A 21269-nucleotide genomic window follows, 5' to 3' on the forward strand; every position below is an offset into this window, starting at 1 on the left:
GAGCCGGCGGTGCGGGGGCCGCTGGCCCTGCGCCAGGACACGGCCGTCACCCGTGACATCACCTTCAGGTCTCTCCTTGCAGAGTCCCAGGTGGGCTGCGATGCCCGTCAATGCCAGGCATAACGGGCATCAGGACAGGCTTGGTCCGTCAGGGCGGGCTGGCCCCTAGACCCCCAGGGGCTACCCCACCCAGCTCCCTGCTCTTTCCCAGCAGCTCAACATGGAGGGGATGTCCTGGTGTCTCTCTGGTAAGAAGCGATGCCAGCTCTTGATGAAGCGTTTGAAAAAGAGACGCAAGAACAAAACACAAAGCAGGCGCGGTGGCCCACGCCTGTGATTCCGGCGGCTCTGGAGGCTGAGGCAGGAGGACCACAGTTCAAAGTCAGCCTCAGCAAAAGCGAGGTGCTGAGCCACTCAGTGAGACCCTGTCTCTAAATAAAAGACAAAATAGGGCTGGGATGTGGCTCAGTGGGCGAGTGCCCCTGAGTGAAGTCCCCAGTACAAAAAAAAAAAAAAAATACACAGAGTTAAAATTGTTTTAATTTAAAAAAAAAAAAATTGTGGCTGGGATGGAACCTAGGAAGTACTGTCCCACTGAGCCACCCCCAGCCCCGGCCCTGCCAATTAAAAAAAAAATGCATTTGCAAACATTCTTTAGTTTTGTTTTCCCCGAATCAAGCTCACATTGTGCGTATCATTTGATAACCCACCTGATCCTGTCCATGTCATTTTTGATAAACAGGACTTCGCAGCCGGGCAGCACCCTGCCATAGAAGCACACGTAGGCCACTGCAGTGACGGCTACTGCCCTCTTTGCTCCTGTCAGTCAGTTGCAGTTGGCGCCCCGTGGGGACCCTCGAGGCCATTGGCTGAGCCCCCGTCCCTTCTCGTGGTTGGGTGAGAGGCGGCTGGCACTTGCTGGTCAAACGCATGGGACAGGAGCCGAAGCCACTGGCTTGCCCAGAGTCCAAGCAGGGGGACAGTGGGGGACAAGCGGGTGAGAAATCAGGACAAGACCCTCGTCTCTGGTCCCTGCTTCCTGCCTGTCCATGAGCGAAGCCTCCTCCTTCTGGGTCTCGCACACACACAGTCTTGACGCTCAGAGGTCAAGGCACGAAGTCACCCCTGCCATCCCATTCTTGAAATGCTCACTTTCGAGTGCTCTTCCACGTAGATGCAGGAGGCAGCTTGGCCTCTCTTGAACTTGGGTCCTGTAAAGAGGTCACCCCGCCTAGATCACATATGAGGAGCCCCTAGGGGTCAGAGCAGGCTGGGGTGGGGGAGAGGGGCTGAGAGCCGATGCCAAGGGCCCTCAGGCACTCCTGGGCCAAGGTGGCACAGCAAGGTGGCAGCACATGGTAGAAGCAGCTGAATGCCGCGACACCTGCCAGTAATCCCCCGGCTCCGGAGGTTGAGGCAGGAGGAGGGCGAGAAATGCCGGGGTGTATAGCTCGGTGGCAGAGAGCACCTGGTTCAATCCCCCACTGTGGCACGGGGAGGACTAGGGTAACTGAGCCCCCCTCACCTGACAAACGGCGTCCTTCCGCCTGGGGAACGGGGCAGGAAGGGGCCCAGCACCCGTGGATTTCCGGCTAAGCCGAGGGCTGCCTGCAGCAAGCGCCTACCCGTTCTGTCTCCGGAGTCACAGTCACTCCTACACCCCAAAAGGAGGGCCCCCACTCCCTTTCCAGGTCCAGCTACGGCTCCGAGCCCCAGTCTGTGCGTCGCTCCCCCTGCACATCTGCCCATGCTCCCAGCAGGGCCTCGGCAGCACGTCCATCAGCAGGTAGGGCGGACCCAGGAGGCATCCTATTTCAGGACTCTGGACCCCTGGCCAGCCCAGTGTGGGTCCCTTCAAGAGTCCTGCCCAGCTTCCAGGCACCCAGTGGCTCCACGCATCCCACAGAGGTCGGAGCTGCAGGAACACAGAAAGTCCAGTGGAGAAGACATCTTCCCCGGCTTCCAGAGAGGACGATCACAAATGATCAGAGGGAGAGGGGGCATGCATGATTAAGGCTCCCACAGCGAGGCTCCTTGAACTGTCTGCCTGATTTAAGGACTAATGACTCGGAGAGTCCTCACATCCGGGGAGATGCTGCGTGTCACCCACCACTGGCCGCCTCCTCCTGGGGCACCAGAGGCACGGGCAGCCGGCTCATCAATCAGTCCTGGCACATAGAAAACTGCCACAGCATCTCCATCCTGCTGATTAATAACTTCATCAGAGCCCTGTCCCAGGGGAAATGTAAGTCCCCAAGGGGAAAGGGCCAGGTGGAGGAGCCTGCCCAGGACCCCTCCTGGGGATACCTGGGATGCTCAGGAGCAGAGTCACTGGACCAGCTGCCGCCCAGAATCAAGACTTTGTCCAGACTTTGCATCCCCATGACGGAGGCTGTGGATGCGCCCACACCTCCAGTTCCCTCATTTGACACCTGGATTGACCAGGGTTGCTTTGTCCCTGAGCTCCATCCTCAGCATTTTCACTTTGAGACAGGTCTTATTAAGTTGCTGAGACTGGCCTTAGTTTCAATCCTCCTGCCTCAGCCTCCTGGGTCACTGGGATTACAGGGGAGCACGCCACCATGTCCAGATCCAGTAGATGATTTTTACAGTTCCCATTTCTCCGCAGAAAGTCCTATCTGTTCACATATCTTGGCAACCGTTCCCTTCACCGGGTCTCTTCACATCTTCATTTTAGTTGATTCAAAGACCTCATCTAATAATTCCAACATCTCCGCCATTGGTGGATCTACTTCTATTAACGATTTTTCTCCTGATTAGGGGGCATGTTTTTCCTGCTTCTTTGCAACTTTTTAAAATGTATGCCAAGCATGATGCTTTTTTTTTTAAAGCAGTGTGTAAAATAAATACATTTCCTGGAGAAAGAAGACGCCTTCCTGTCTCAGGCCACCACGTGGGTCTGATGGGTTGGCCCTGGGCTTTGGTGAAGTCTTCCACCCACTTCATCAGGTCTTCCCTGAATCAAGTGCTTTGGAGAGAAGAGGATTGCGTGAGTCGCCTCGCACGTGTCTCTGCCAGAAGGCAGGTGGCGCACGCCTCCGGTGGGTGTGGTGTCGGAGGGCACGGAGGATGTGAACACGGGACGTGGAGGTCAGCGCTGCTAGGCAAGGTGGCACTGCAGACGTGCAGGCGCGGGCGGTGACTGACCAGAGATGGAGTGTTGATCCTCGAGGCTCCAGTTGCTGCGTCGCTGAAGACAGCAGTTCTCACCATCTCAGGATGGACGCTCTGCCTCCAGCTCACCTCTTCAGTGACTTGGGGCGGGGGAGGCGAGGGTCTCAGGACTCCAGATCAATCGGCCACAGGCCCTGCTGCTTCCTCAGATCCACGATGATGGCATCCCGTCCTGCTTCCAGCCACAGCAGGCAGAGCCCGGCGGCCAGGGGCGCTCACCTTAGAAAGCAGAAGCCCCCTGCTCCTGGCCCGGCTCTCTGGATCCTGGCCCCCACCGCGAGCCCCCTCTGCTGCCTGCCAGACTTCCCGCAGAACTTTCTGGCTTTTGTCAGCTTGAGGCAGGCCTAGGAAGTCGTGGGAGCTGAGAGGGTGTGTATCTCATAAAGGCGAAGCTCTGTAATTTAGCAATTACTGGAACCCACACTTGTAATTTAGGGGGTTTCTTGTAATTCTTCTTTGTACTCTTTCTCTCTCTTTCAACAAATATGCAGTTTAATAGCTTCTTCTCCCGTGCTCTGAACGCTGGCATGTGCCGCCCCTCCCCCAGCCAGCCGTGGAGCACAGGGAAGTGTGTACCCTGGGTGGGGACTTCAGGACCCGAAGGGCTAGTCTAGTGTCCCGCATCTCCAGAGAGAAACTGTTGGCTTCTTGCAGTCGCGCAGAGCTCAGGGCTCTGATTCCTCCACTGGTTTGCCTGTCAGGGTGGGCTGCAGCCTTGGATGGGAGACGGCCCCTCTCCGGTTCTGGGGTTCCCCCAGCCCCTGGCTGCTCCCAGGGCACGCAGGTGAGTTTTACTTCTCCATCTTCATCCTCAGGTACTGTGACCAGTAACTTGTTTGTTCACTTAAGATGTCTTGTTTGTTTGATTTTGAGATCCTCTGTGGACAGGCACTATGCCCCCCGGGAGCCTAAGCCCAGAAACACAGACGGACTCTCTCAAGGAGATGGCAGCCTGCTGGGGAAGACGTGACCGTGTGGTCACTAGATCAGGCGTCGCTACTGTGGCGCGGTGGGCACTGAGGGCCAGGGGTGCCGAGGACAGCGCAGAACCCGTCGGACAGAGCTGCCCCCGGAGAGCAGGCAGCCAGGTGCAGAGGAGGAAAGAAGTTGCAGAGACAAAGCCCAGGGAGGAGGGACCACAAACACCCAGGGCTGGAATGTTCTAGAAGCTGTGCTTAAATTATGGCCAGATGGGAACAAATTCAAATGTTCACCAGTGGAGGATTTGGATATATTCACACCACGGAATTCTAGCAAGTAAAAGTGAACTATAGACACACAGGCGTGATTCGCGTTCTCTTTCTCTTTTAGTACTGAGACTCGAACCCAGGGGCACTCCACCACTGAGCTACACCCCCAGCCCTTTTAATTTGTATTTTGAGGCAGGGTCTCACCCAGTTGCCCACGCTGGCCTCAAACTCACGATCCTCCTGCCTCAGCCTCCTGAGCCGTGGGATTCCAGGCGCAGCCGCTGCACCTGGCCTGTGGGTGCGTTAATTCTTAAGAACGCTGGGTGGAAAGGAAAGCCTGTTGCAAAGGGCACACAGTGACCGATTCCCTTTAAAGTGAGATTCAGGACGAGGCAGATGAATTCATGGAGATAAAAACTAGCAGGTGGGTTGTCCACGGGGAGGTGGAGTTTGGGGGAAGGGGCAGATGAGAGCACCGTGGGGTACAGAACAGTGCATTGGGTTCTGGCTGCTCAGCATTTATACGTCAATCAAAATTCACTGGGTTTTGCACTTAGGATCACCACAGGTAAATTTTGCTTCTCTAAAAACCAACCAATTAAAGAAAAAAAAAATCAAACTCTCTCTTTTGTAGGGGATTTTAATCTATTCACGTTATTTGTGAGTATTGATATTGACAGATTTGGACTTATTTCTGTCACCTTGTTCTTTGAAAAAATAGAGCGAACACACTTTCTTGTCATTTTTATTTTCCTTGGTAAGGATTCTTAAATCTTTGAATTCACTTCTAAATTTGACTTTGACACTATCCCATTATTTTGTGAGTAATCTGCATTAGGTTTTGACTTCTTTTTTGACCAATCATTATTTAGGAGATGGTTTCAAATTTTCCAAACCATTGATTGTCTCTTTAGGTGTAAAACATGACTATTTTGTTTAATGTGACAATTGATGTCTGCTTTACATTTAAAAAAAAAAAAACCCTCTGGTAGGAAATACAGCTTGTCCCCTCTCTGCTTTATGAAATTAGGCAGAAAACAAAGTGTCCAGATGAGCAGACGTGAGCAGTCGTGGTTTGGGTTGAGTCAGATGACCTTGAGGTGCCCCCCAATGGCAGGAGGATTTTAAAGTGTTCTACTCACAAGTCTTTTCTTTTTAATACCGAGGCAGCAACCTAAGGGTAGTAGATATTTCACTGTCAAAACTCTGTAGAGCCGACGGCACCTCCTGCATGTCCCTGGACTGCCTGAGTTCCTGGATCTAGCTTTCTCTGCCACGGCTGGAGCACGCCCTACTCGCCCCTCTGCCTGCTGTCTGGGTCCATCTGTCCTTAAATATTTGTTGCCTTTTTCAGCTAACAAACTAGCACTAGGGTCGTGTCAGACTGAGTAAAAATGATCACCTCTTGGCCACCTTTGGGCAAGTGAGCACAGCAACGTGGAGAGAGCGCAGGGGCCTGGCGCATCCAGAACACGAGCCTCAACAGCAGAACGCAGGGCCTGGCCACGTTCTAAGGAGGCGATGTATTTAATGGGGGACTGGGCCGGGGCTCAGTGGCAGAGCGCTCACCTCGCAAGCTAGGAAGGAATGTCGTTTATTGTCGCAGGGTGCATGTTGGCTTGGGAGCCCTCTTGGCCTCCGTGTTCTGCCCACTTTCTGGACTCGGCTCTGGGGGGGGGGGGGCTGGGTGACTTCCTCTCATCTCCACTAGACGTTGGCAGGTTGGGCACTTTCCATTAGAACCTTTCTGCCTTTAACTAGGAGAGCACTAAAATCTATGTCTATTTTTAAATTATTTTTAAAATCGCACCAATGCGCGTGCGCAGGAGTCGATGTCGAGGGATAGGAAAGGGGGTGGGGAGGGGCCTCGAGCTTCTGGGGCTTTGGGGCCCCTTTCTTAGGCACATTTGGTCGTTTTCTTGTTACTCATCTCCTCGTGTCTGAAGGATCGGTCCCTCCTTGGCAGTGTCGCTGAGCTCCTGTGACCGAGGCTGGAGATCCGCCCTGGTTCCCCCTGCCCCACCCTGCCACTTCCCGGCTCCGTCCGTCCGTCCGTCCCCTGTGTCCTGTTGGGGTTGAATCTCCACTGCCGGGTGGTTTGGGGGACTTGGGAGAAGCACATTTAATCTCAGCTCTGCGGGTGGAACTGTTTGGGTCTTACTTTCCTCTTGGTACGTTTCAGCTCTTAGGGGGAGAGGCATCTTGGAGTCAGTGACAACTTCTGAGGCTCCTGTTCCTGATGACCTGGTTTACTAGGTCACTGTTGCCATGTCTTTCTAGACTCTCGGACTGAAGGGTAAAATCATGCCCCATTCTGTCTTCTGGGTGACTAGTCGCAGTTGACATTTGCCCGTCTTCCCCACGCCAGCAGGTGGTGAGCCCCCTCCTGCCAGCCTCCGCTGGGCTCTGGTGCCCGCTGCTCCGTCTTTCCCAGGATGGCTGCGCAGCCCCGGCCATCAGCGGGACGTCCTCTTTCCTCTCTCCTGGGTTGGGTGCCTTTTTCCTAGATCCAGCGCCTTCCAGTGGCTTCCCGACAAGTCTTGAGACTGCCCGCAGAGCCTTGAGCTCTGTCCTTGGACTGGACGTGGGATTCTGCTTGGAATAGCTTCTCTGGGAATGTGGACGGCCGGCTTTGTCATTTCTCCTTTCTCCTTTCCTAGTGACGTCTGGTCCACCCACTTCCTCTCTAGTCCTGGAATTCGATGTGGTCATCACGATACACCTCCGTGTGGTCACTGGAATCCACTTTGCTGGGCCCTTGGTAGCCCTTTTCCTTGTGAAGTGGTCCACGCGGATCTGACTGTCGCCTTAGATGGCGGTAGCCGATGCAGGAAGGAGGTGCCAGCTGCCCCTCACACTGGGCCCCCAGACACAATGACCACAGACTTAGAAAAACTTCCACGTGTGCAAATTCCTGTTGGACCAACATGTGCTCCAAGGGCACAAGAGCCTCAGGAAGCCCCAGCGACTGTCTGTCAGTCTCCAGCTTCCCAGTGTGCACGGCTTCCAGAACCTGCCAGAGTGGGGCTCTGGGCTCTGGGGCCAGTGGTCAGTGCTGTGAAGACACTGGCCGCACTCGGCCCGTAGGGACAGCATCAGGCACAGTTCCTAAGGGTACAGATGACAATCCTGGCTGGTCCCTCGAACGGGGAGTCTGTTATCAGAGTCAGCCTTCGATGTATCTTGATTAACTTTCATTTTGGCAGTGAGAGCCTGCTTCCAACACGCCAGTTAGCAGGCCACTGGACTCACCAATAAAAATTATCTGCTTTGGTGTCCGAATGCTAGTGGTCTCCGTGGTTGATTGTGTAAAAAGTTGTAATTGGGATTTATTTTCGTCAGGCATGTGAGACACGTGGACACAGAAATGATTGTCATGAGGAATGTTTGTGCGGAAGCACAGGGCCCCGTGCAGGGCCACCTGGGGGGGCACCAGCCTTAGGCAGAGGGGAAGCCCAGAGCCTGGCTGGGGCCTCACTGGGGTTCTCCAGGGCGGGCAGGTGAGGCAAGCTGAGAGCTCTGAGGACGGGGAAGGGACAGCTGTGGCAGGCTCTGTGTGGGGGGTGGTCCCCCACCACCCAGAAGGAGGGCGGGGAACATGGCACAGTGTGTGACTGGGGGTGGGGAGGCAGAGTGGCTGTGTGGCTCAGTGGTTGGCTTGTGCACCAAGGTGTGCTCACAGGAAGGCGCTTTATCTCCAGGAACTAGCCAGCCCTGGGGGCAGCCTCCCAGATCAACACCCAAATGCAGAGTCAAGAACACCCTGCAAAGCTGGCGGCCCTTCCCGCCTGGGCAGTCCCACGGCAAGACAGGGACCCTCCCCCCGCCACCGCCAACCCAAGCCTATCAGTGGTGCTGAGTGGGCTGGCGCATTTCACAGGGTGGACAGAGGCCATAATCCCTCCTAGCACGGCCGCTGGCTCATGGGCTCTGATGGGCCCCTGTGTAAGCAGTGCCTCCTGTGCCCAATCAACAACGAGACCTTGCTAATTAGCATATTGCATATCAGAATAGTTTTATTGGCTGGTTCGTTAGACTTTAGAGGCGGGCTCTTGCTGGTGACAGGAGCTGCCCCTGGTGGAACCTGCCTCATGGATTAACTGTCCGATGGTCTTGGCATTTCTCTGCCACCTTCCATTTCATTGCCTTGATTTTTAAAGATATTTTCAATGACGTCTTCCAACCTTCCTTTACCAAACTTTTAAAACTTTCTAATATCATGATAATTTTTAACTTCCAAAAGCATTTAGTGATATTATCTGATTATTCTGAAGATTATTCTCTTTCTAAGAAACAACCTTTACGTGTGTTTTATAGATGCCATGTTTTCCTTACCTCACTAAGTGCTATGACCGTGGAGATTTTTATTTTTGTGGCAGGTGGAAACCGTACCTGCAAACCCAACAGTACGTGATGCACATGATCAAATTAAAAGACTGCGATTGTCAGATTGGATAAAAAAGCAAGACCCAACTATCCAATTGTGTACTGTCCATAGAGACCCATTCTACAAGAGCTTAAATAGGTGAAATGTTTAAAAAAAGGACATACCATGTAAATATATTTCAAAAAAGTAGACTCATACACTAGGAATAATATGAGGGATAAAGAGATGATTACATAATGATAAAGCAGTTAATTCATCAACAATCCCACATGTGTATGTACATGGTTACAGGGGCTCAAAAATGCACAGAGCTAAAAACCGTAGACCAAAAAGGGAAATCAGCAACCACAGTGATGCTGGATACTCAACCACACCTTTATTAAGGGTGAGTTAAGCAACAAATAGTTTTGCTAAGTTTGTAGCAGATTTGAATAAAGCAGTTAAAAAGCTGGATCCAAGACACTGGTGCCCCCACACCCATTACAGAATGCTTCATAGGCGCGTTGTGGTTTGGATATGAGGTGTCCCCAAGGTGCCCATCAATGCAGGAATGCCTGGAGGTGAGATGATTGGATGGTGGCTGTAGCCTCACCAGTCTGCCCTGGTTTGCGTGGACTGACCGGATGGTGACCGTGGGCAGCTGGGGTGTGGCTGGGGAGTCAGCCCCTGGGATGTGCCCTCCAGGGTGCGTCTGCCCTGTGCCCCCTTCCTCTTTCTTTGATTCCTGACTTCACCAGGAGCTGAGCCGCTTCTCTCCACCACACTCTTCGCCAGGATGTTCCTCCATTGCCCAGAGCAAGGACCAAACTTTTGAAACCATGAGCCCCAATAAACATTTCCCCCTTAATTGCTCTTGTCTAGTATTTTGGTGACAACAGCCAAGAGCTGACTAACATGGCACACGTGGGACATTTGCAGAAACTGGCCACACAGGAGATGGCCAAGCGGGGGTCAACGCAGCCCAAGAGTGCTGTGTGGAGACCACGATCTCTGAGTGCAACAGAAGAGAATCAAAGCCAGTAACAAAAGTTAACCAAAATACCCAGAAAAAAATTATAACCTCTCTATATGTAATAATGATTTAAGGAACAAAGAATTTAAATAATGAATGCAAAGAGTAACTGTGTGAAACGTTAGAAACTAATAAATATGTAGAATTAAATGATTTTAAATATATAACATAAAACTCATGCCAACCTGGGTAGCCTTAAGTGTGTGTGTGTAGAAAAGAGAAACATTAAAAGTGACGGAAGAATCAAACTAAAATAGTTTGAAAGAGGACATCAAGTAAAAAAGTGTCAGGACAGAATAATAAAGATGAGAACAGAGAGCTCATCAAAACCCCAAAGCTGATTCTTGTAAGGAGATAAGAATGGATCAATATAGAAGAGAGTAGAGGATGATCTTACAACATTAAGAATGAAAAGGAAAATCCTGGAAATAAATACCTTCAAAAGATAAATTTGAATACAATAATTTCTAAAAACCAAGTATATACTTTAAAAAAAACCCACAAATATATTTTGTGTTTATTATATATCAATATTATATATAATCATATCTTATTTAAGTAAACTCATGAAGATTAGAATTAAAATCATTAAAGAAATTGAACTATGTGCTAAAAATCTATCAGAATCCCATCAAGTCTTGATGGTTTTATAAATAGATTTAGGAAAACAGATAAATCCTATTTTATTTTAACTGCTCAGAGACTGGGCAATAGAGAGAAATTTCCCAACTGGTTTTATGTGGCTAGTCTAATCTACAGCCCAAGGAAAAGAACAGCATAAAACAGAAAATTACAGGCCAGGCTCACATTTGAAACCTGATACAAAATTCAAAAGAAAGCATTAGCAAGCCAAATCCAGCAAAAATTATTTAAACAAATAGGCATACAAGCAAAGAACATCTAGTCACAAACAGGGTTTATTGCAAAACATCCTAGTTTCTCTCTAGAAAATCTTCAGACATAAAAGTCCAATTCATTACACGAACACAAAGCTTTTTAAGAGATGAAGAAAGAACAGGCACATGTGCTTGTTAACATTCACTCAGGAATCCACCATTCCCATTGCTTTTTATTGCTTCACATGCATTTGAATTACGTCTGGTATCACTTTGTTTTACCCCAATGATTTTCAACCAGGGCCAAGTTTCTCTCAAGGAGACTTTCAGCTGTGTCTGGAGACACTGTTCCTGTAGCTGGGGGGCTGCAGTTGGCCCCTACTGGCCAGAGACCAGAGACACACAAAAATACCTTACAGCACAGCATCACAGCAGAGGATCATTTGGCCTAAACGTCAATAATTCAGTGGCTGAGAAGCTGCCTGGTCTGATGGATTTCCTCTAATATTTCCTGTGGGGTGGATCTGTGAGCAGAGAATGTTGCAGGTTAGTTTATTTAGGAATACATTTATTTTGCTTTCATTTTTGAAACGTAATTTCACAGGAAATATAATTACTGGATGAATATGCTCACGCACCGCCGTGTGGCCTCCATTGTTTCGGATGAAAAGTCAGCCGTACGTAGTGGTCTTCTCCTGTATGGAAAGTGTCATTTTTCTTCTTCGGCTTTCAAGATTCTCTCTGTTTTTGGATTAGCAGTTCAACTATGACGCGTCCAGGTGTGTATCACTTTGTGTCTACTCTATGGAACTTGTTGAACTGCTTGAATATTTAGGTTAATATTTTTATTGTTATTCATCAAATATAGGATGTTTACAGATAAAATTTCTTCAAGAACTTTTTGCCCCTTTATTTCTCTTCTGTCCTTCTGGAAGTCCCACTACATATGTGTTAGTTTGTTTGATGTCATCTTGTAAGTCTCTGGAACTCTGTTCATTTTCTTCAATATTTTCCATTTCTGCTCTTCAGATCAATCTATTGTTGAATTATTGGATTCTTCTGCTATCTCAAATCTGTTGAGCTCATCTTATTAATTTTATTTCTTCTGCATTTTTATTTTACCTTCAATCTCTAGAATTATATAGTTTCTTATGTCTCTATTGAGAGCCCCCTCTGTCTTTTTTATTTTTATTTTTATTTTTGTTTTGTTTTGTGGTACTGGGGATTGAGCCCAGGGGTGCTCTACAACTGAGCTACATCCCCAGTTCTTTTTATTTATTTATTTTTGAAACAGGGTCTCTCTAAGTTGCTGAGGTTGGCCTCAAATTTTGCAATCCTCCTGCCTTAGCCTCCCAAGTTGCTAGAACTACAGGTATGCACTACCATCTCCAGCAAGATTCCCTATTTGTTGAATCATCGTCATCATATTTCCTTTAATTCTTTGTATATAGTTTCCTTCAGTTTTTCTCCTGTCCTCATATTTTTACGTATAGTGGTGGAATAAGCACAACATGTAACTTGTCATTTTAGTAGTTCCTAAGCTCTTAGTGCTGTTCTGGTGTCTTCACTAAAGCCAACATTGGGGATCACTCTGAGTCAGTTTCTATTGACTGATTTCCTTCCAAATAGGAGTCATATTTCTCCATTTATTTCCATGTCTCATAATTTTTGGTTAAAATCATATATTGTAGTAGCTCTGGATTCCATTTCTTTTTCTGAGTTTTTTATTTTATTTCTCTTTCCTGAACTTACCCTATGGAGGCGACTCTGTTTCTCCTGCCTTCCTTGGGCTCACCGTGACTCTGTGCGGCTTATTGATCAACCAGTGATTTGATACACCCTGAGCCCAGGAATGCTCCCCTCCGCTGCCTCCGGGTGTGGGTTTGACAGTACATTTGAAGACAACTCTGTCTGGCCTCACTTTATGCTGGGTTCTTCCAGGTCTCTCCCGTGCATACATGTAGCTAAAATGCAGGAAATTGGGAGTTTGTGGAATCCATGGGAGGCTGAAGCAGCAGATGGTAGCCTGCATCACCAGCTCCAAGGTCGCGATGATCCAGAGGTCCTTGATGATCCAGAGCTGCCACCACCACAGGTTCACACCTGTGAAGCCGAATCCTGGGGAGCAAGGCTGGCCTCAGGTAGGTGGAGCTGCTCGGGGAAAGTGATGGAGCTCGCTCCCGAGCCTCCCACTGCAGGGAGGAATCAGGTTTCCTGAGTCCCTTTGCCATCCAGTGTTACCTACCAAGCAGCTGGTCCCCTACAACAGCAGGGTGTCTGGGAAGGTAGCATCTTGCCTTCTGCTCCCAGAGTGGGGGAGACCAGTGCTGAATGCCATTGAGAATATTGAGACACACATATAGGAAAATTGTCTTCTGGTTTTCAGAGATGGTAATAGGATCTGCTTTAGCTCTTGAGTTTCTCCAGGTCCTCAGCCCAGGGGAAGCATAGAAAATGATCTGTGAATATTTTTATGAATCCAGCTTCTCCAAAGAACCAATAGGAGACTTATATACACATACATATGCATCTGTCTTACGGATTCTGTTTCTCTAGACATAAAGGGATCTATTATGGAACTGGCTCATGTGATCTTGGAGGCTGAGAAGTCCCCAGATCTGCATTCAGGAAGTTGGAGACCCAGAGAGTTAAGGTCAGTTCAAGCCCAAAGGCAGGAAAAACTGCATCCCAATCCGAAGGCCCTCAGGTGGGAGGAATTTGTTCATGCTTAGGGGAGAGCGGGCCCTTTGTTCTGTTCAGGCTTTCAACTGATTGGATAAGGCCCATCCACATTAGGGGAGAAAAATCTGCTGTACTTATCCTAAAACAGCTTTGCAGAAACAGAATAATGTTTGATCAAATATGTGGGTGCCCTGTGGCCCAATCGAGTTGACACATGACATTAACCATCACAACACCATGAAATGTCTCACATTCTATGGACGGTGCTTTGAAGTTTTCTAGATTCGCTAGAAGAATGCCTTAAAAAAAAAAAAAAAAGCTTGATTTCAGATTCTAGAGTTCTGACAATATTCATATGGAGGAGAGAAAAGGGGCAGGTGTTACAGGAACCCCACATCTGCCCCCACTCTGACTTCCTTACTCAGCCTGTCGCTTCTGCCTGCAGCCCAGTCCTTTGAGTGACATTTGTGGCATTAGGCAAGACCCCCTGAGCTCCTGAGCCCCTCTAGCCAGATCAAAAGCCATTCTTGCTGCTGGCTTTCCCAGTGGCTCAGACCCTTCCCAAGCCCCACGTCCCTGCTGCCTCCTGTTCCCCGGGTCTCCTGTCTGGACTCTGTCTTCTGATGGACCTGCTTCTCTGCTGCCTGAACTCGCACCTCATGCCTTTGCAGGCCTCTGGGTGACCCCTGGCTCACTTCACTGGACCTACTGGTTACCTTCCCATTAGGCCCAGATGCTGCCCGGCTACCTGTCACTAAGGATCTATTCAGTGTCCCCAGGGACAAGTCTCTGGTCCTAAAGAGAGAGGTTTACTGTGTCCTGGGCTCATTCTACTTCAGGCTGGAAGCGGGTGTGGGGGGAGGTGAGAGTGAGTCCTGATAGTGATCGGGGCCACCAGGGAAGTGGCAGTGGCCTCTGGGCTGTTTGATGCTCAGGATGCAGTTCCCTCTCCGTGATTTTTGAGGAACTCCGCACTCTCCTTTGAAGTATCTGTCAGCTTTGCAGGTTCCCGCGGCAGGGGCCCTCCTCTGGGGCCCAGACCTGGAGAGGGGTTTAAAGTGGCTTCTGTAGAATATTCTGGAGGAGATTGATCTGCTTCTGGCAGACAGGGACGCGTTCTTGCAAAGCTCAGACTGTTTTATGGACAGAATGAATGCAGGAGGCGCCTGAGCCACTCGGGCCTCTCTCTGCAGCCTCCCCGGGCTCCCGACTGACAGCAGCCATCTGAACGTGTGAAATGGATTTCAAATCTGCGCTTGCAGGGAGAGAAGATGGCGCCTGGGCCAGGGTCCCCCTTCCCCTCCCTCCACGGTGATGCGATCCCCAGCCCCCGCCCCTCTCGTAATGGTGCCAGGGGCTTTCAATCTGTGGCAGCCACAGCTGCTGCCTGCAGGTACACCTCCCCGGCCGAGGTGGGTTCTGAGGGAGAGACGCGAGCAGCAGAGCTCCAGCGGCTTCCTCCCCTCCCGCACGGCCCGCCTCCCGCATGAGCTTCACGCAATTAATTAATATCGCATTCATCAGAGCTTAACTGAGTCCTTGTAATATACAAGGGCCTTTTATTTTTGAATCCTATCAAGAGAGCAGTAATGGGCTCCGGCTTTTCTGGTCTGGATGGAGCATAATGAGCCCCCGTGATGACACGGGACCTCCTGCAGGCTCCCAGCTCGGCCAGGGTGCTGCCCTCCGTGGTGGCAGGGGCTCCCGGGTGCTGTTTCTGGGTGACTTGAGCTGAGGTGGCTTCCTGCAGAAGGCCAGGGTGGGTCTGGTAGGCTCTTCCCTTCTGGTTCCCCTTTACCCCCACCCAGCACCCCACCCCCCTGCAGTGTGCCGGCTCCTCCTGCCACTCACCCTGGGGAGCAAGGGGGGGGTCCTCTGCTCTTTGATCGGAGGGAAGCGACTCAGGTGAGATCTGGGGTGGGACTGGGCTGTGGAGGGCAATTCTGCACGCGGGCGTTGAGTGCCATCTGTGTGCGGGCATCAGTGGCCACTGGGCTTTGCTGGGAACCTCACAGTGTATGTGGGCAGGATGGGCTTCTCGGGGTGGGTGACCCAGGGGACCAGCCAAGGGCTCTTCCTTCACCAAGCCCCTCCCTTGAGGCCCCTCATGGGAGGCCTGTCTAATCTTGGGCGCACTCTGGGGCCCTCGCCCCTGTGTCACAACAAAGGACAAAGTTGGAAAGGGAAGAACACAGAGGGGTCCCCTGGAATGACAGTGGCCCCACTGCGTGTCCCGTGGTCACCCAGGAGCAGATGAACAGCCACAGGCACCCTGGGGGGGGGGAGGGGAAGTGGGGGAGGTGGGAACGCAGGGGCGCCTGCCTTTGCTAACCCCTCTGCTCCTCTCTGGGACCCGCAATGGCCAGAGGAAGGGAGGGAGGACCCTACCCTCCTCTCTGCCCTGAGCCCTTCCTCGTCCCCAGCTGTCCAGGTTCTCCTGTTTGCAAGGTGGTGGAGAGGCCATCCCTCCTGCACCGTCCTCCAGGTGGTTGTGGGTGGCCTGCCACCTGGGGCCACCCCTCCTGCCCTGCGCTCCTCTGCATGAGTCACACAGCCCATTGGTGGCTGGGAGCCCCTGTGCCAGGTGTTGCTGTTTCCTGTCTGCCCCCTGCTCGTCCCCCCACTTCTCCCTCCTTCCCAGGTGGGCTGAAGAGGCTGAGGCAGAGGGGAGACGCGGCAGAGCCCATCCGCAGTAGCCGTTGCCAGGAAGCAGGGTGGGCAGGGCCACCAAGGAGGGCTGGGTGGGAGCAGAGTGCAGCCAGCCAGGAATCTTCCGGAAGGGTGTCTAGAGCAGTAGCTGAGAACATGCCTGGAGTGAGCAGGGGGGCAGGGGCTGCAACTCCCACCCACTCTGCCTCCTGTGGAGCTCGGGATGCCCCGGGGGCACGAATGACATTTCTGTGCCACAGCCAGCCACCAGGATGCAGAGGAGCAGCCCCTGGGCACTGGGTCCCTCCTTCCTTTCCCCTCTGCTGCTGGTAGGATGGGCTGGGCAAGAAACCAGGTCCCCGTCCCCTGCTGGCACAGGGCACTTGGTGGAGGCTTTTTGCTGGTCCTGGGGGGCCATGCTGTCAGTGGATCCCTGGGGCGGGGGGGACAGCATGTCATGGTTACAGGGACTGTCTGTCTTTGTCCATGCTGGCATGGCCCCGCTGGAGGCCAGGAGACAGAGAGGAAGATGTTTCCGGGGGAATGGTGACCTGACTTGACACAGCTGGGCCCTGGCCCCCTGCCTGTGTCCCCCAGGGAAGAGCTGCTGCTGCTCCTGGCGGTGACCACAGGTCCCCAGGCTGAGGACAGCTGCTAATGAGCCTGCTGGGAGCTGCCCACGGGGCTACGCAGGAGCAGCGAGGGCACGGCCCTGCCTGGGTGGCCGGTGAAAGGCTGCCCTGCCCTGTGCTCGGGCCACCTCCGAGTCTCCACCGCTGGTCCTGGAAAGTACCACGTGGCCTGTCTTATCAGGAGAGCCCTTCATGTGAGATGTTCTAGGACCTTCTGTCTGCCCTTGAAGTGTTTTACTTTATTTACTATTATTGTTGTATTTATCCTTAAGGCCAGCAGCTAGGGCCAGGCCTTTCATGAGGCTCTGGGCTCTGCAGGGCATGGTTCTCGGTGACCCCTCCCCTCCTGGGCAGCAGGGGGTTTGACTTTTGCAGAAAGCCTCTGTGAAGGCTGAACGTGCCCCTCACATTCACACACAAAGCCCTGCACTCGCTCGGGGTGCGCGGTATGAGGTGGGGCCTCACAAAAGGTGGGGAGGTTCAAAGGCGGACGTGGGGACGGGCTGTGATCCAGAGTGCTGGTGTCCTTCTGAGAAGGGACGAGGGCACTGACGCACAGCGTAACGGCCACATGAAGGAAGGCTCAGGAAGGAGGGGACCACCACTCACTGGGCAGGAGAGAGGGACAAGCCTGGCACCTGGACCTTGGGCTTGCGGCCTCCAGGAGGCGAGAAGGTAACCCTCGGCTGTTTAGGCAGAGGTGGCAGTCGGCTCTGGTAACCCTGGCCAAGCCAGGCAGAGCCGCCGGACAAGATGAAGGCAAGTGTGTTCCCAAAGACACAGGTGCAGGCACGGTCCTGTTCTGAAAGGGCCAAGGCCCTCGGAAGACTCCGGTGCTAACATTGCCCCAGGTCGGCACAAAAGCTTCGCGTTCCCAGCCCCGGCCCCAGACACTTTGCTTAATTGCCATCCACCTGCGGATCATCCAACTTATAACCTGCTCGTTTTAAAGGTCACTGGCACTCAGGCCAGCGTGTCAACAGCGTTTGAGAGGAGGTCACGCAGGTGCTCCCCGGTCGGCTGCGTAACTAACCAGCTCGGTGACGCTTGGCTCTCGACCCTCTCCCTCGTGACTGTCCCCATCTCTGTGATTATGTTGGTCATTCTCCTCTGTGGCTGATGAGGATTGGGATTCCAACGGAAGACAGGAGTGGATTTCAGAGCTTGTCCCCCCAAGCCCGTCCCCACTATCCTAGTGACCCCAGGGAAGGCCAGTTGGGAGGGGTCAGAAGAGGGGAGGCCCCTAGGAGGCCTCAGCTTTCTGTATCTGTGACCCACTTACTGGGAGGGTCTCCTGGTGTGTGGTCAAGAGGATGTGGCCCCTGCCATCCACATGGTCCCTGGAGAGGGGACAGGACCTATGCTCCATGTCCAAGTGTAACTGCTCCTGGTGTCCTGGCAAGAGGGGTCACTAGACCCTGCCTCTGACATGAAGGGGCACCCTCGGGCACACCTGGATGCCTAGTGGCCTCAGGCACCTGGCTGTCCCTTGGTGCACACTAGAGGTTCCCTGGCCAGAGTCCCCTCCTGGACACCCTCACTTCTGTGTCTCTGAAGCCAGAGTCCTAACAACCATCCAGGTGGGTGTTCCCGTTGTGGCCACACAGATGGCCTCTGTGCAGAGGGCCTGCCGCTGGCCAGCCGCTGTTTCTGCTTATCTCTGTTTACCATGACCTGGTCGGCACAGTGGCCTGGGCTTAGTCTGTGCCGTGTTAGTGTTGGGCAGCAAAACCCACTGAGGACACTGTGTTGGTCAGCCTTGTGTCACTGTGACCAATACACCTGACAAGAACAACTCAGAGGAGGAAACTGGCTCACGGTTTCAGAGGCCCAGTTTATGGTCAGCAGACTCCATAGCCCTGTGCCTAAGATGAGGAAGCTGCTCAGCTCAGGGCTGTTGGGAATCAGAGAGGGGGGAGGGGGAGGGGGAAGGGGGAGAGGGAAGGGGGAGGGGGAGGGGGAGAGGGAGAGGGAGAGAGAGGGAGAGGGAAAGAGAGGGAGAGGGAGAGGGAGAGGGAGAGAGAGAGGGAGAGGAAGAGGGGGAGAGGGAGAGGGGGAGAGGGTGGGGGAGAGGGAGGGAGAGGGGGCGAGAGAAAGGGAAAGAGGAGGAGAGAGAGAGGGAAAGGGAGAGAAAGAGGGAGAGGGAGAAAGGGAAAGAGGAGGAGAGGGAGAGGGAGAGGGAGAGGGAGGGGGAGGGGGAGGGGGGAGGGGGAGAGGGAAGGGGGAGGGGGAGAGGGAGAGGGAGAGGGAGAGGGAGAGGGAGAGGAAGAGAGAGGGAGAGGGAGATAGAGAGGGAGAGGAAGAGGGGGAGAGGGAGGGGAGAGGGAGAGGGGGAGGGGGAGAGGGAAGGGGGAGGGGGAGAGGGAGAGGAAGAGGGGGAGAGAGGGAGAGGGAGAGAGAGAGGGAGAGGAAGAGGGGAGAGGGAGGGGGAGAGGGAGAGGAAGAGGGGGAGAGAGGGAGAGGGAGAGAGAGAGGGAGAGGAAGAGGGGGAGAGGGAGGGGGAGAGGGAGAGGGGGAGAGGGTGGGGGAGAGGGAGGGAGAGGGGGAGAGAGAAAGGGAAAGAGGAGGAGAGAGAGAGGGAAAGGGAGAGAAAGAGGGAGAGGGAGAAAAGGAAAGAGGAGGAGAGGGAGAGGGAGAGGGAGAGGGAGGGGGAGAGGGAGGGGGAGGGGGAGGGGAGGGGGAGAGGGAAGGGGGAGGGGGAGAGGGAGAGGGAGAGGGAGAGGGAGAGGGAGAGGAAGAGAGAGGGAGAGGGAGAGAGAGAGGGAGAGGGAGAGGGAGGGGGAGAGGGAGAGGGGGAGGGGGAGAGGGAAGGGGGAGGGGGAGAGGGAAGGGGGAGGGGGAGAGGGAGAGGAAGAGGGGGAGAGAGGGAGAGGGAGAGAGAGAGGGAGAGGAAGATGGGGAGGGGGAGGGGGAGAGGGAGAGGGGGAGAGGGTGGGGGAGAGGGAGGGAGAGGGGGAGAGAGAAAGGGAAAGAGGAGGAGAGAGAGAGGGAAAGGGAGAGAAAGAGGGAGAGGGAGAAAGGGAAAGAGGAGGAGAGGGGGAGAGAGAGGGAGAGGGAGAGGGAGAGGAAGAGGGGGAGGGGGAGAGGGTGCTTTGCTCTCAGGGGCAAAATACGAACCCAAAGGCAGGCTCTCAGTGACCCACTTCCTCCAGCCACACCCCACCTGCCCACAGTTAGCACCCAGTTAACCCATCAAATTCGTTAATCCACTGATTAGGTCACACCTCTCATGACCTGATCCTTTCACCTCTGAACAATCTTACATTGTCTCAAACATGCGCTTTTGGGGGACACCTCATATCCATACCCTGACACTCACCAAGGTCACCGATGCCGTGTGTGGCCGGCAGACACCGTCACCCTCATGGCCCACACTGACCCTGTGGAGCTGGTGGGAGACCCTGGTGTTGGCGTGACCATACCAGGTGCACTCAGAGGGGACAGCAGTGATGACGGTGGGGACAGGAACATGCCTAATAGTCGTGTCCATGTCCTGCAACATTACCGGGTTTCAGTGGGTCCTCGGAGCCACTCTCTGGGCCAAGGAGGGCTATAGCCAGAGGCTGCGGCCTCCCTGCAGACGGGCAAAGCTCGTGGGCATGGGCCCTTGTGGGCACTGGTGGAGCCTTCAGCTGATGCCCAGGACCCCGACGCTCCTGGAGGGAGGCATCTGCCGTCCACTAGCCCAGCTGCCCTGGGTCCTTGCTCACCATGGGGAACTTGCGAAGCTGGACAGGACTGACCCCCTCTCACAGAGCAGCACGTGGCACAAGCTGGCTCGGGCGAGGGCTTGGGTTTTCACGTCCCCATCTTGTCCCTACCTGGACGTTCCAGGAAGCCATTTACCAGCAGGGTCACCAGTCTGGGGTGACATCATTGCTGTAGGGGTCAGGAAGCTCTTCTTCAGGAGGAGGATGTGTTCAAAGCTACTTACCAAGTAGGGCAGGGATGGCCTTCCCCGGGAACAGCACCGCAGGGCCCTGAGGGGAGGGGCCCCACACACGTCATGGTCATGGTCATGCATGGGGCGCTGGGGGAGGGGCACCAGGAGGCAGGGATCCCAGGGGCCAGCTTAGGGCAAGATTCCAAGAGCTGTCACCTGGAGCTGGGGCAATGAGGAGGAAGGGGACCCAGGACCTAACCCAGCAGGTCCCCTCCTGTGGGGGCTCCAGGCCTGCAGCTCCTGTCCAGCCACCCCCTTGCCCAGGTTTCTCAGGTGGCCTCAGGAGCTGTCCTTGCTGGCTCTTTCTTCTTTTTCTCTAGGAGGGAGACGGTGAGGTCTGAATCCCTCCCAGGGCCTTGGGCTTCTCCCCTCCCCCAGTGCTTCTGGGTGGCCATTGGCCCTTCCCGCTGGACGGTGGGTAAGCTTAGCTGGCCCTCCTTGGCCCCTCTTCAGACAGCTGCTCACCTGGCTCTCAGGACAGCACATTCCTTGGTTTTCCTCCTTCAAGCCTGGCTGCCCGTCACCTTCTTGACGGCTTCTCAGAGTGACCACAAATGATGAAGAATCCCAAAGGTGGCTCTTGGACCTCCCTCTCCATACCATCTGGGACGGACAGCCCCAGATTTCTGTCTCTTTTTTCCCAAACTCCAGGTAGGCCTGGTCACTCGAGATCTCAGAACAGTGTGACCAACACTGACCTCTGGATCCACGTGCCCAGACCTGCACCTCCCGCAGTCTGTCCT

The sequence above is a fragment of the Marmota flaviventris genome, chromosome 17 (assembly GCF_047511675.1).
Source record: "Marmota flaviventris isolate mMarFla1 chromosome 17, mMarFla1.hap1, whole genome shotgun sequence".
Taxonomy (NCBI): Eukaryota; Metazoa; Chordata; class Mammalia; order Rodentia; family Sciuridae; genus Marmota; species Marmota flaviventris.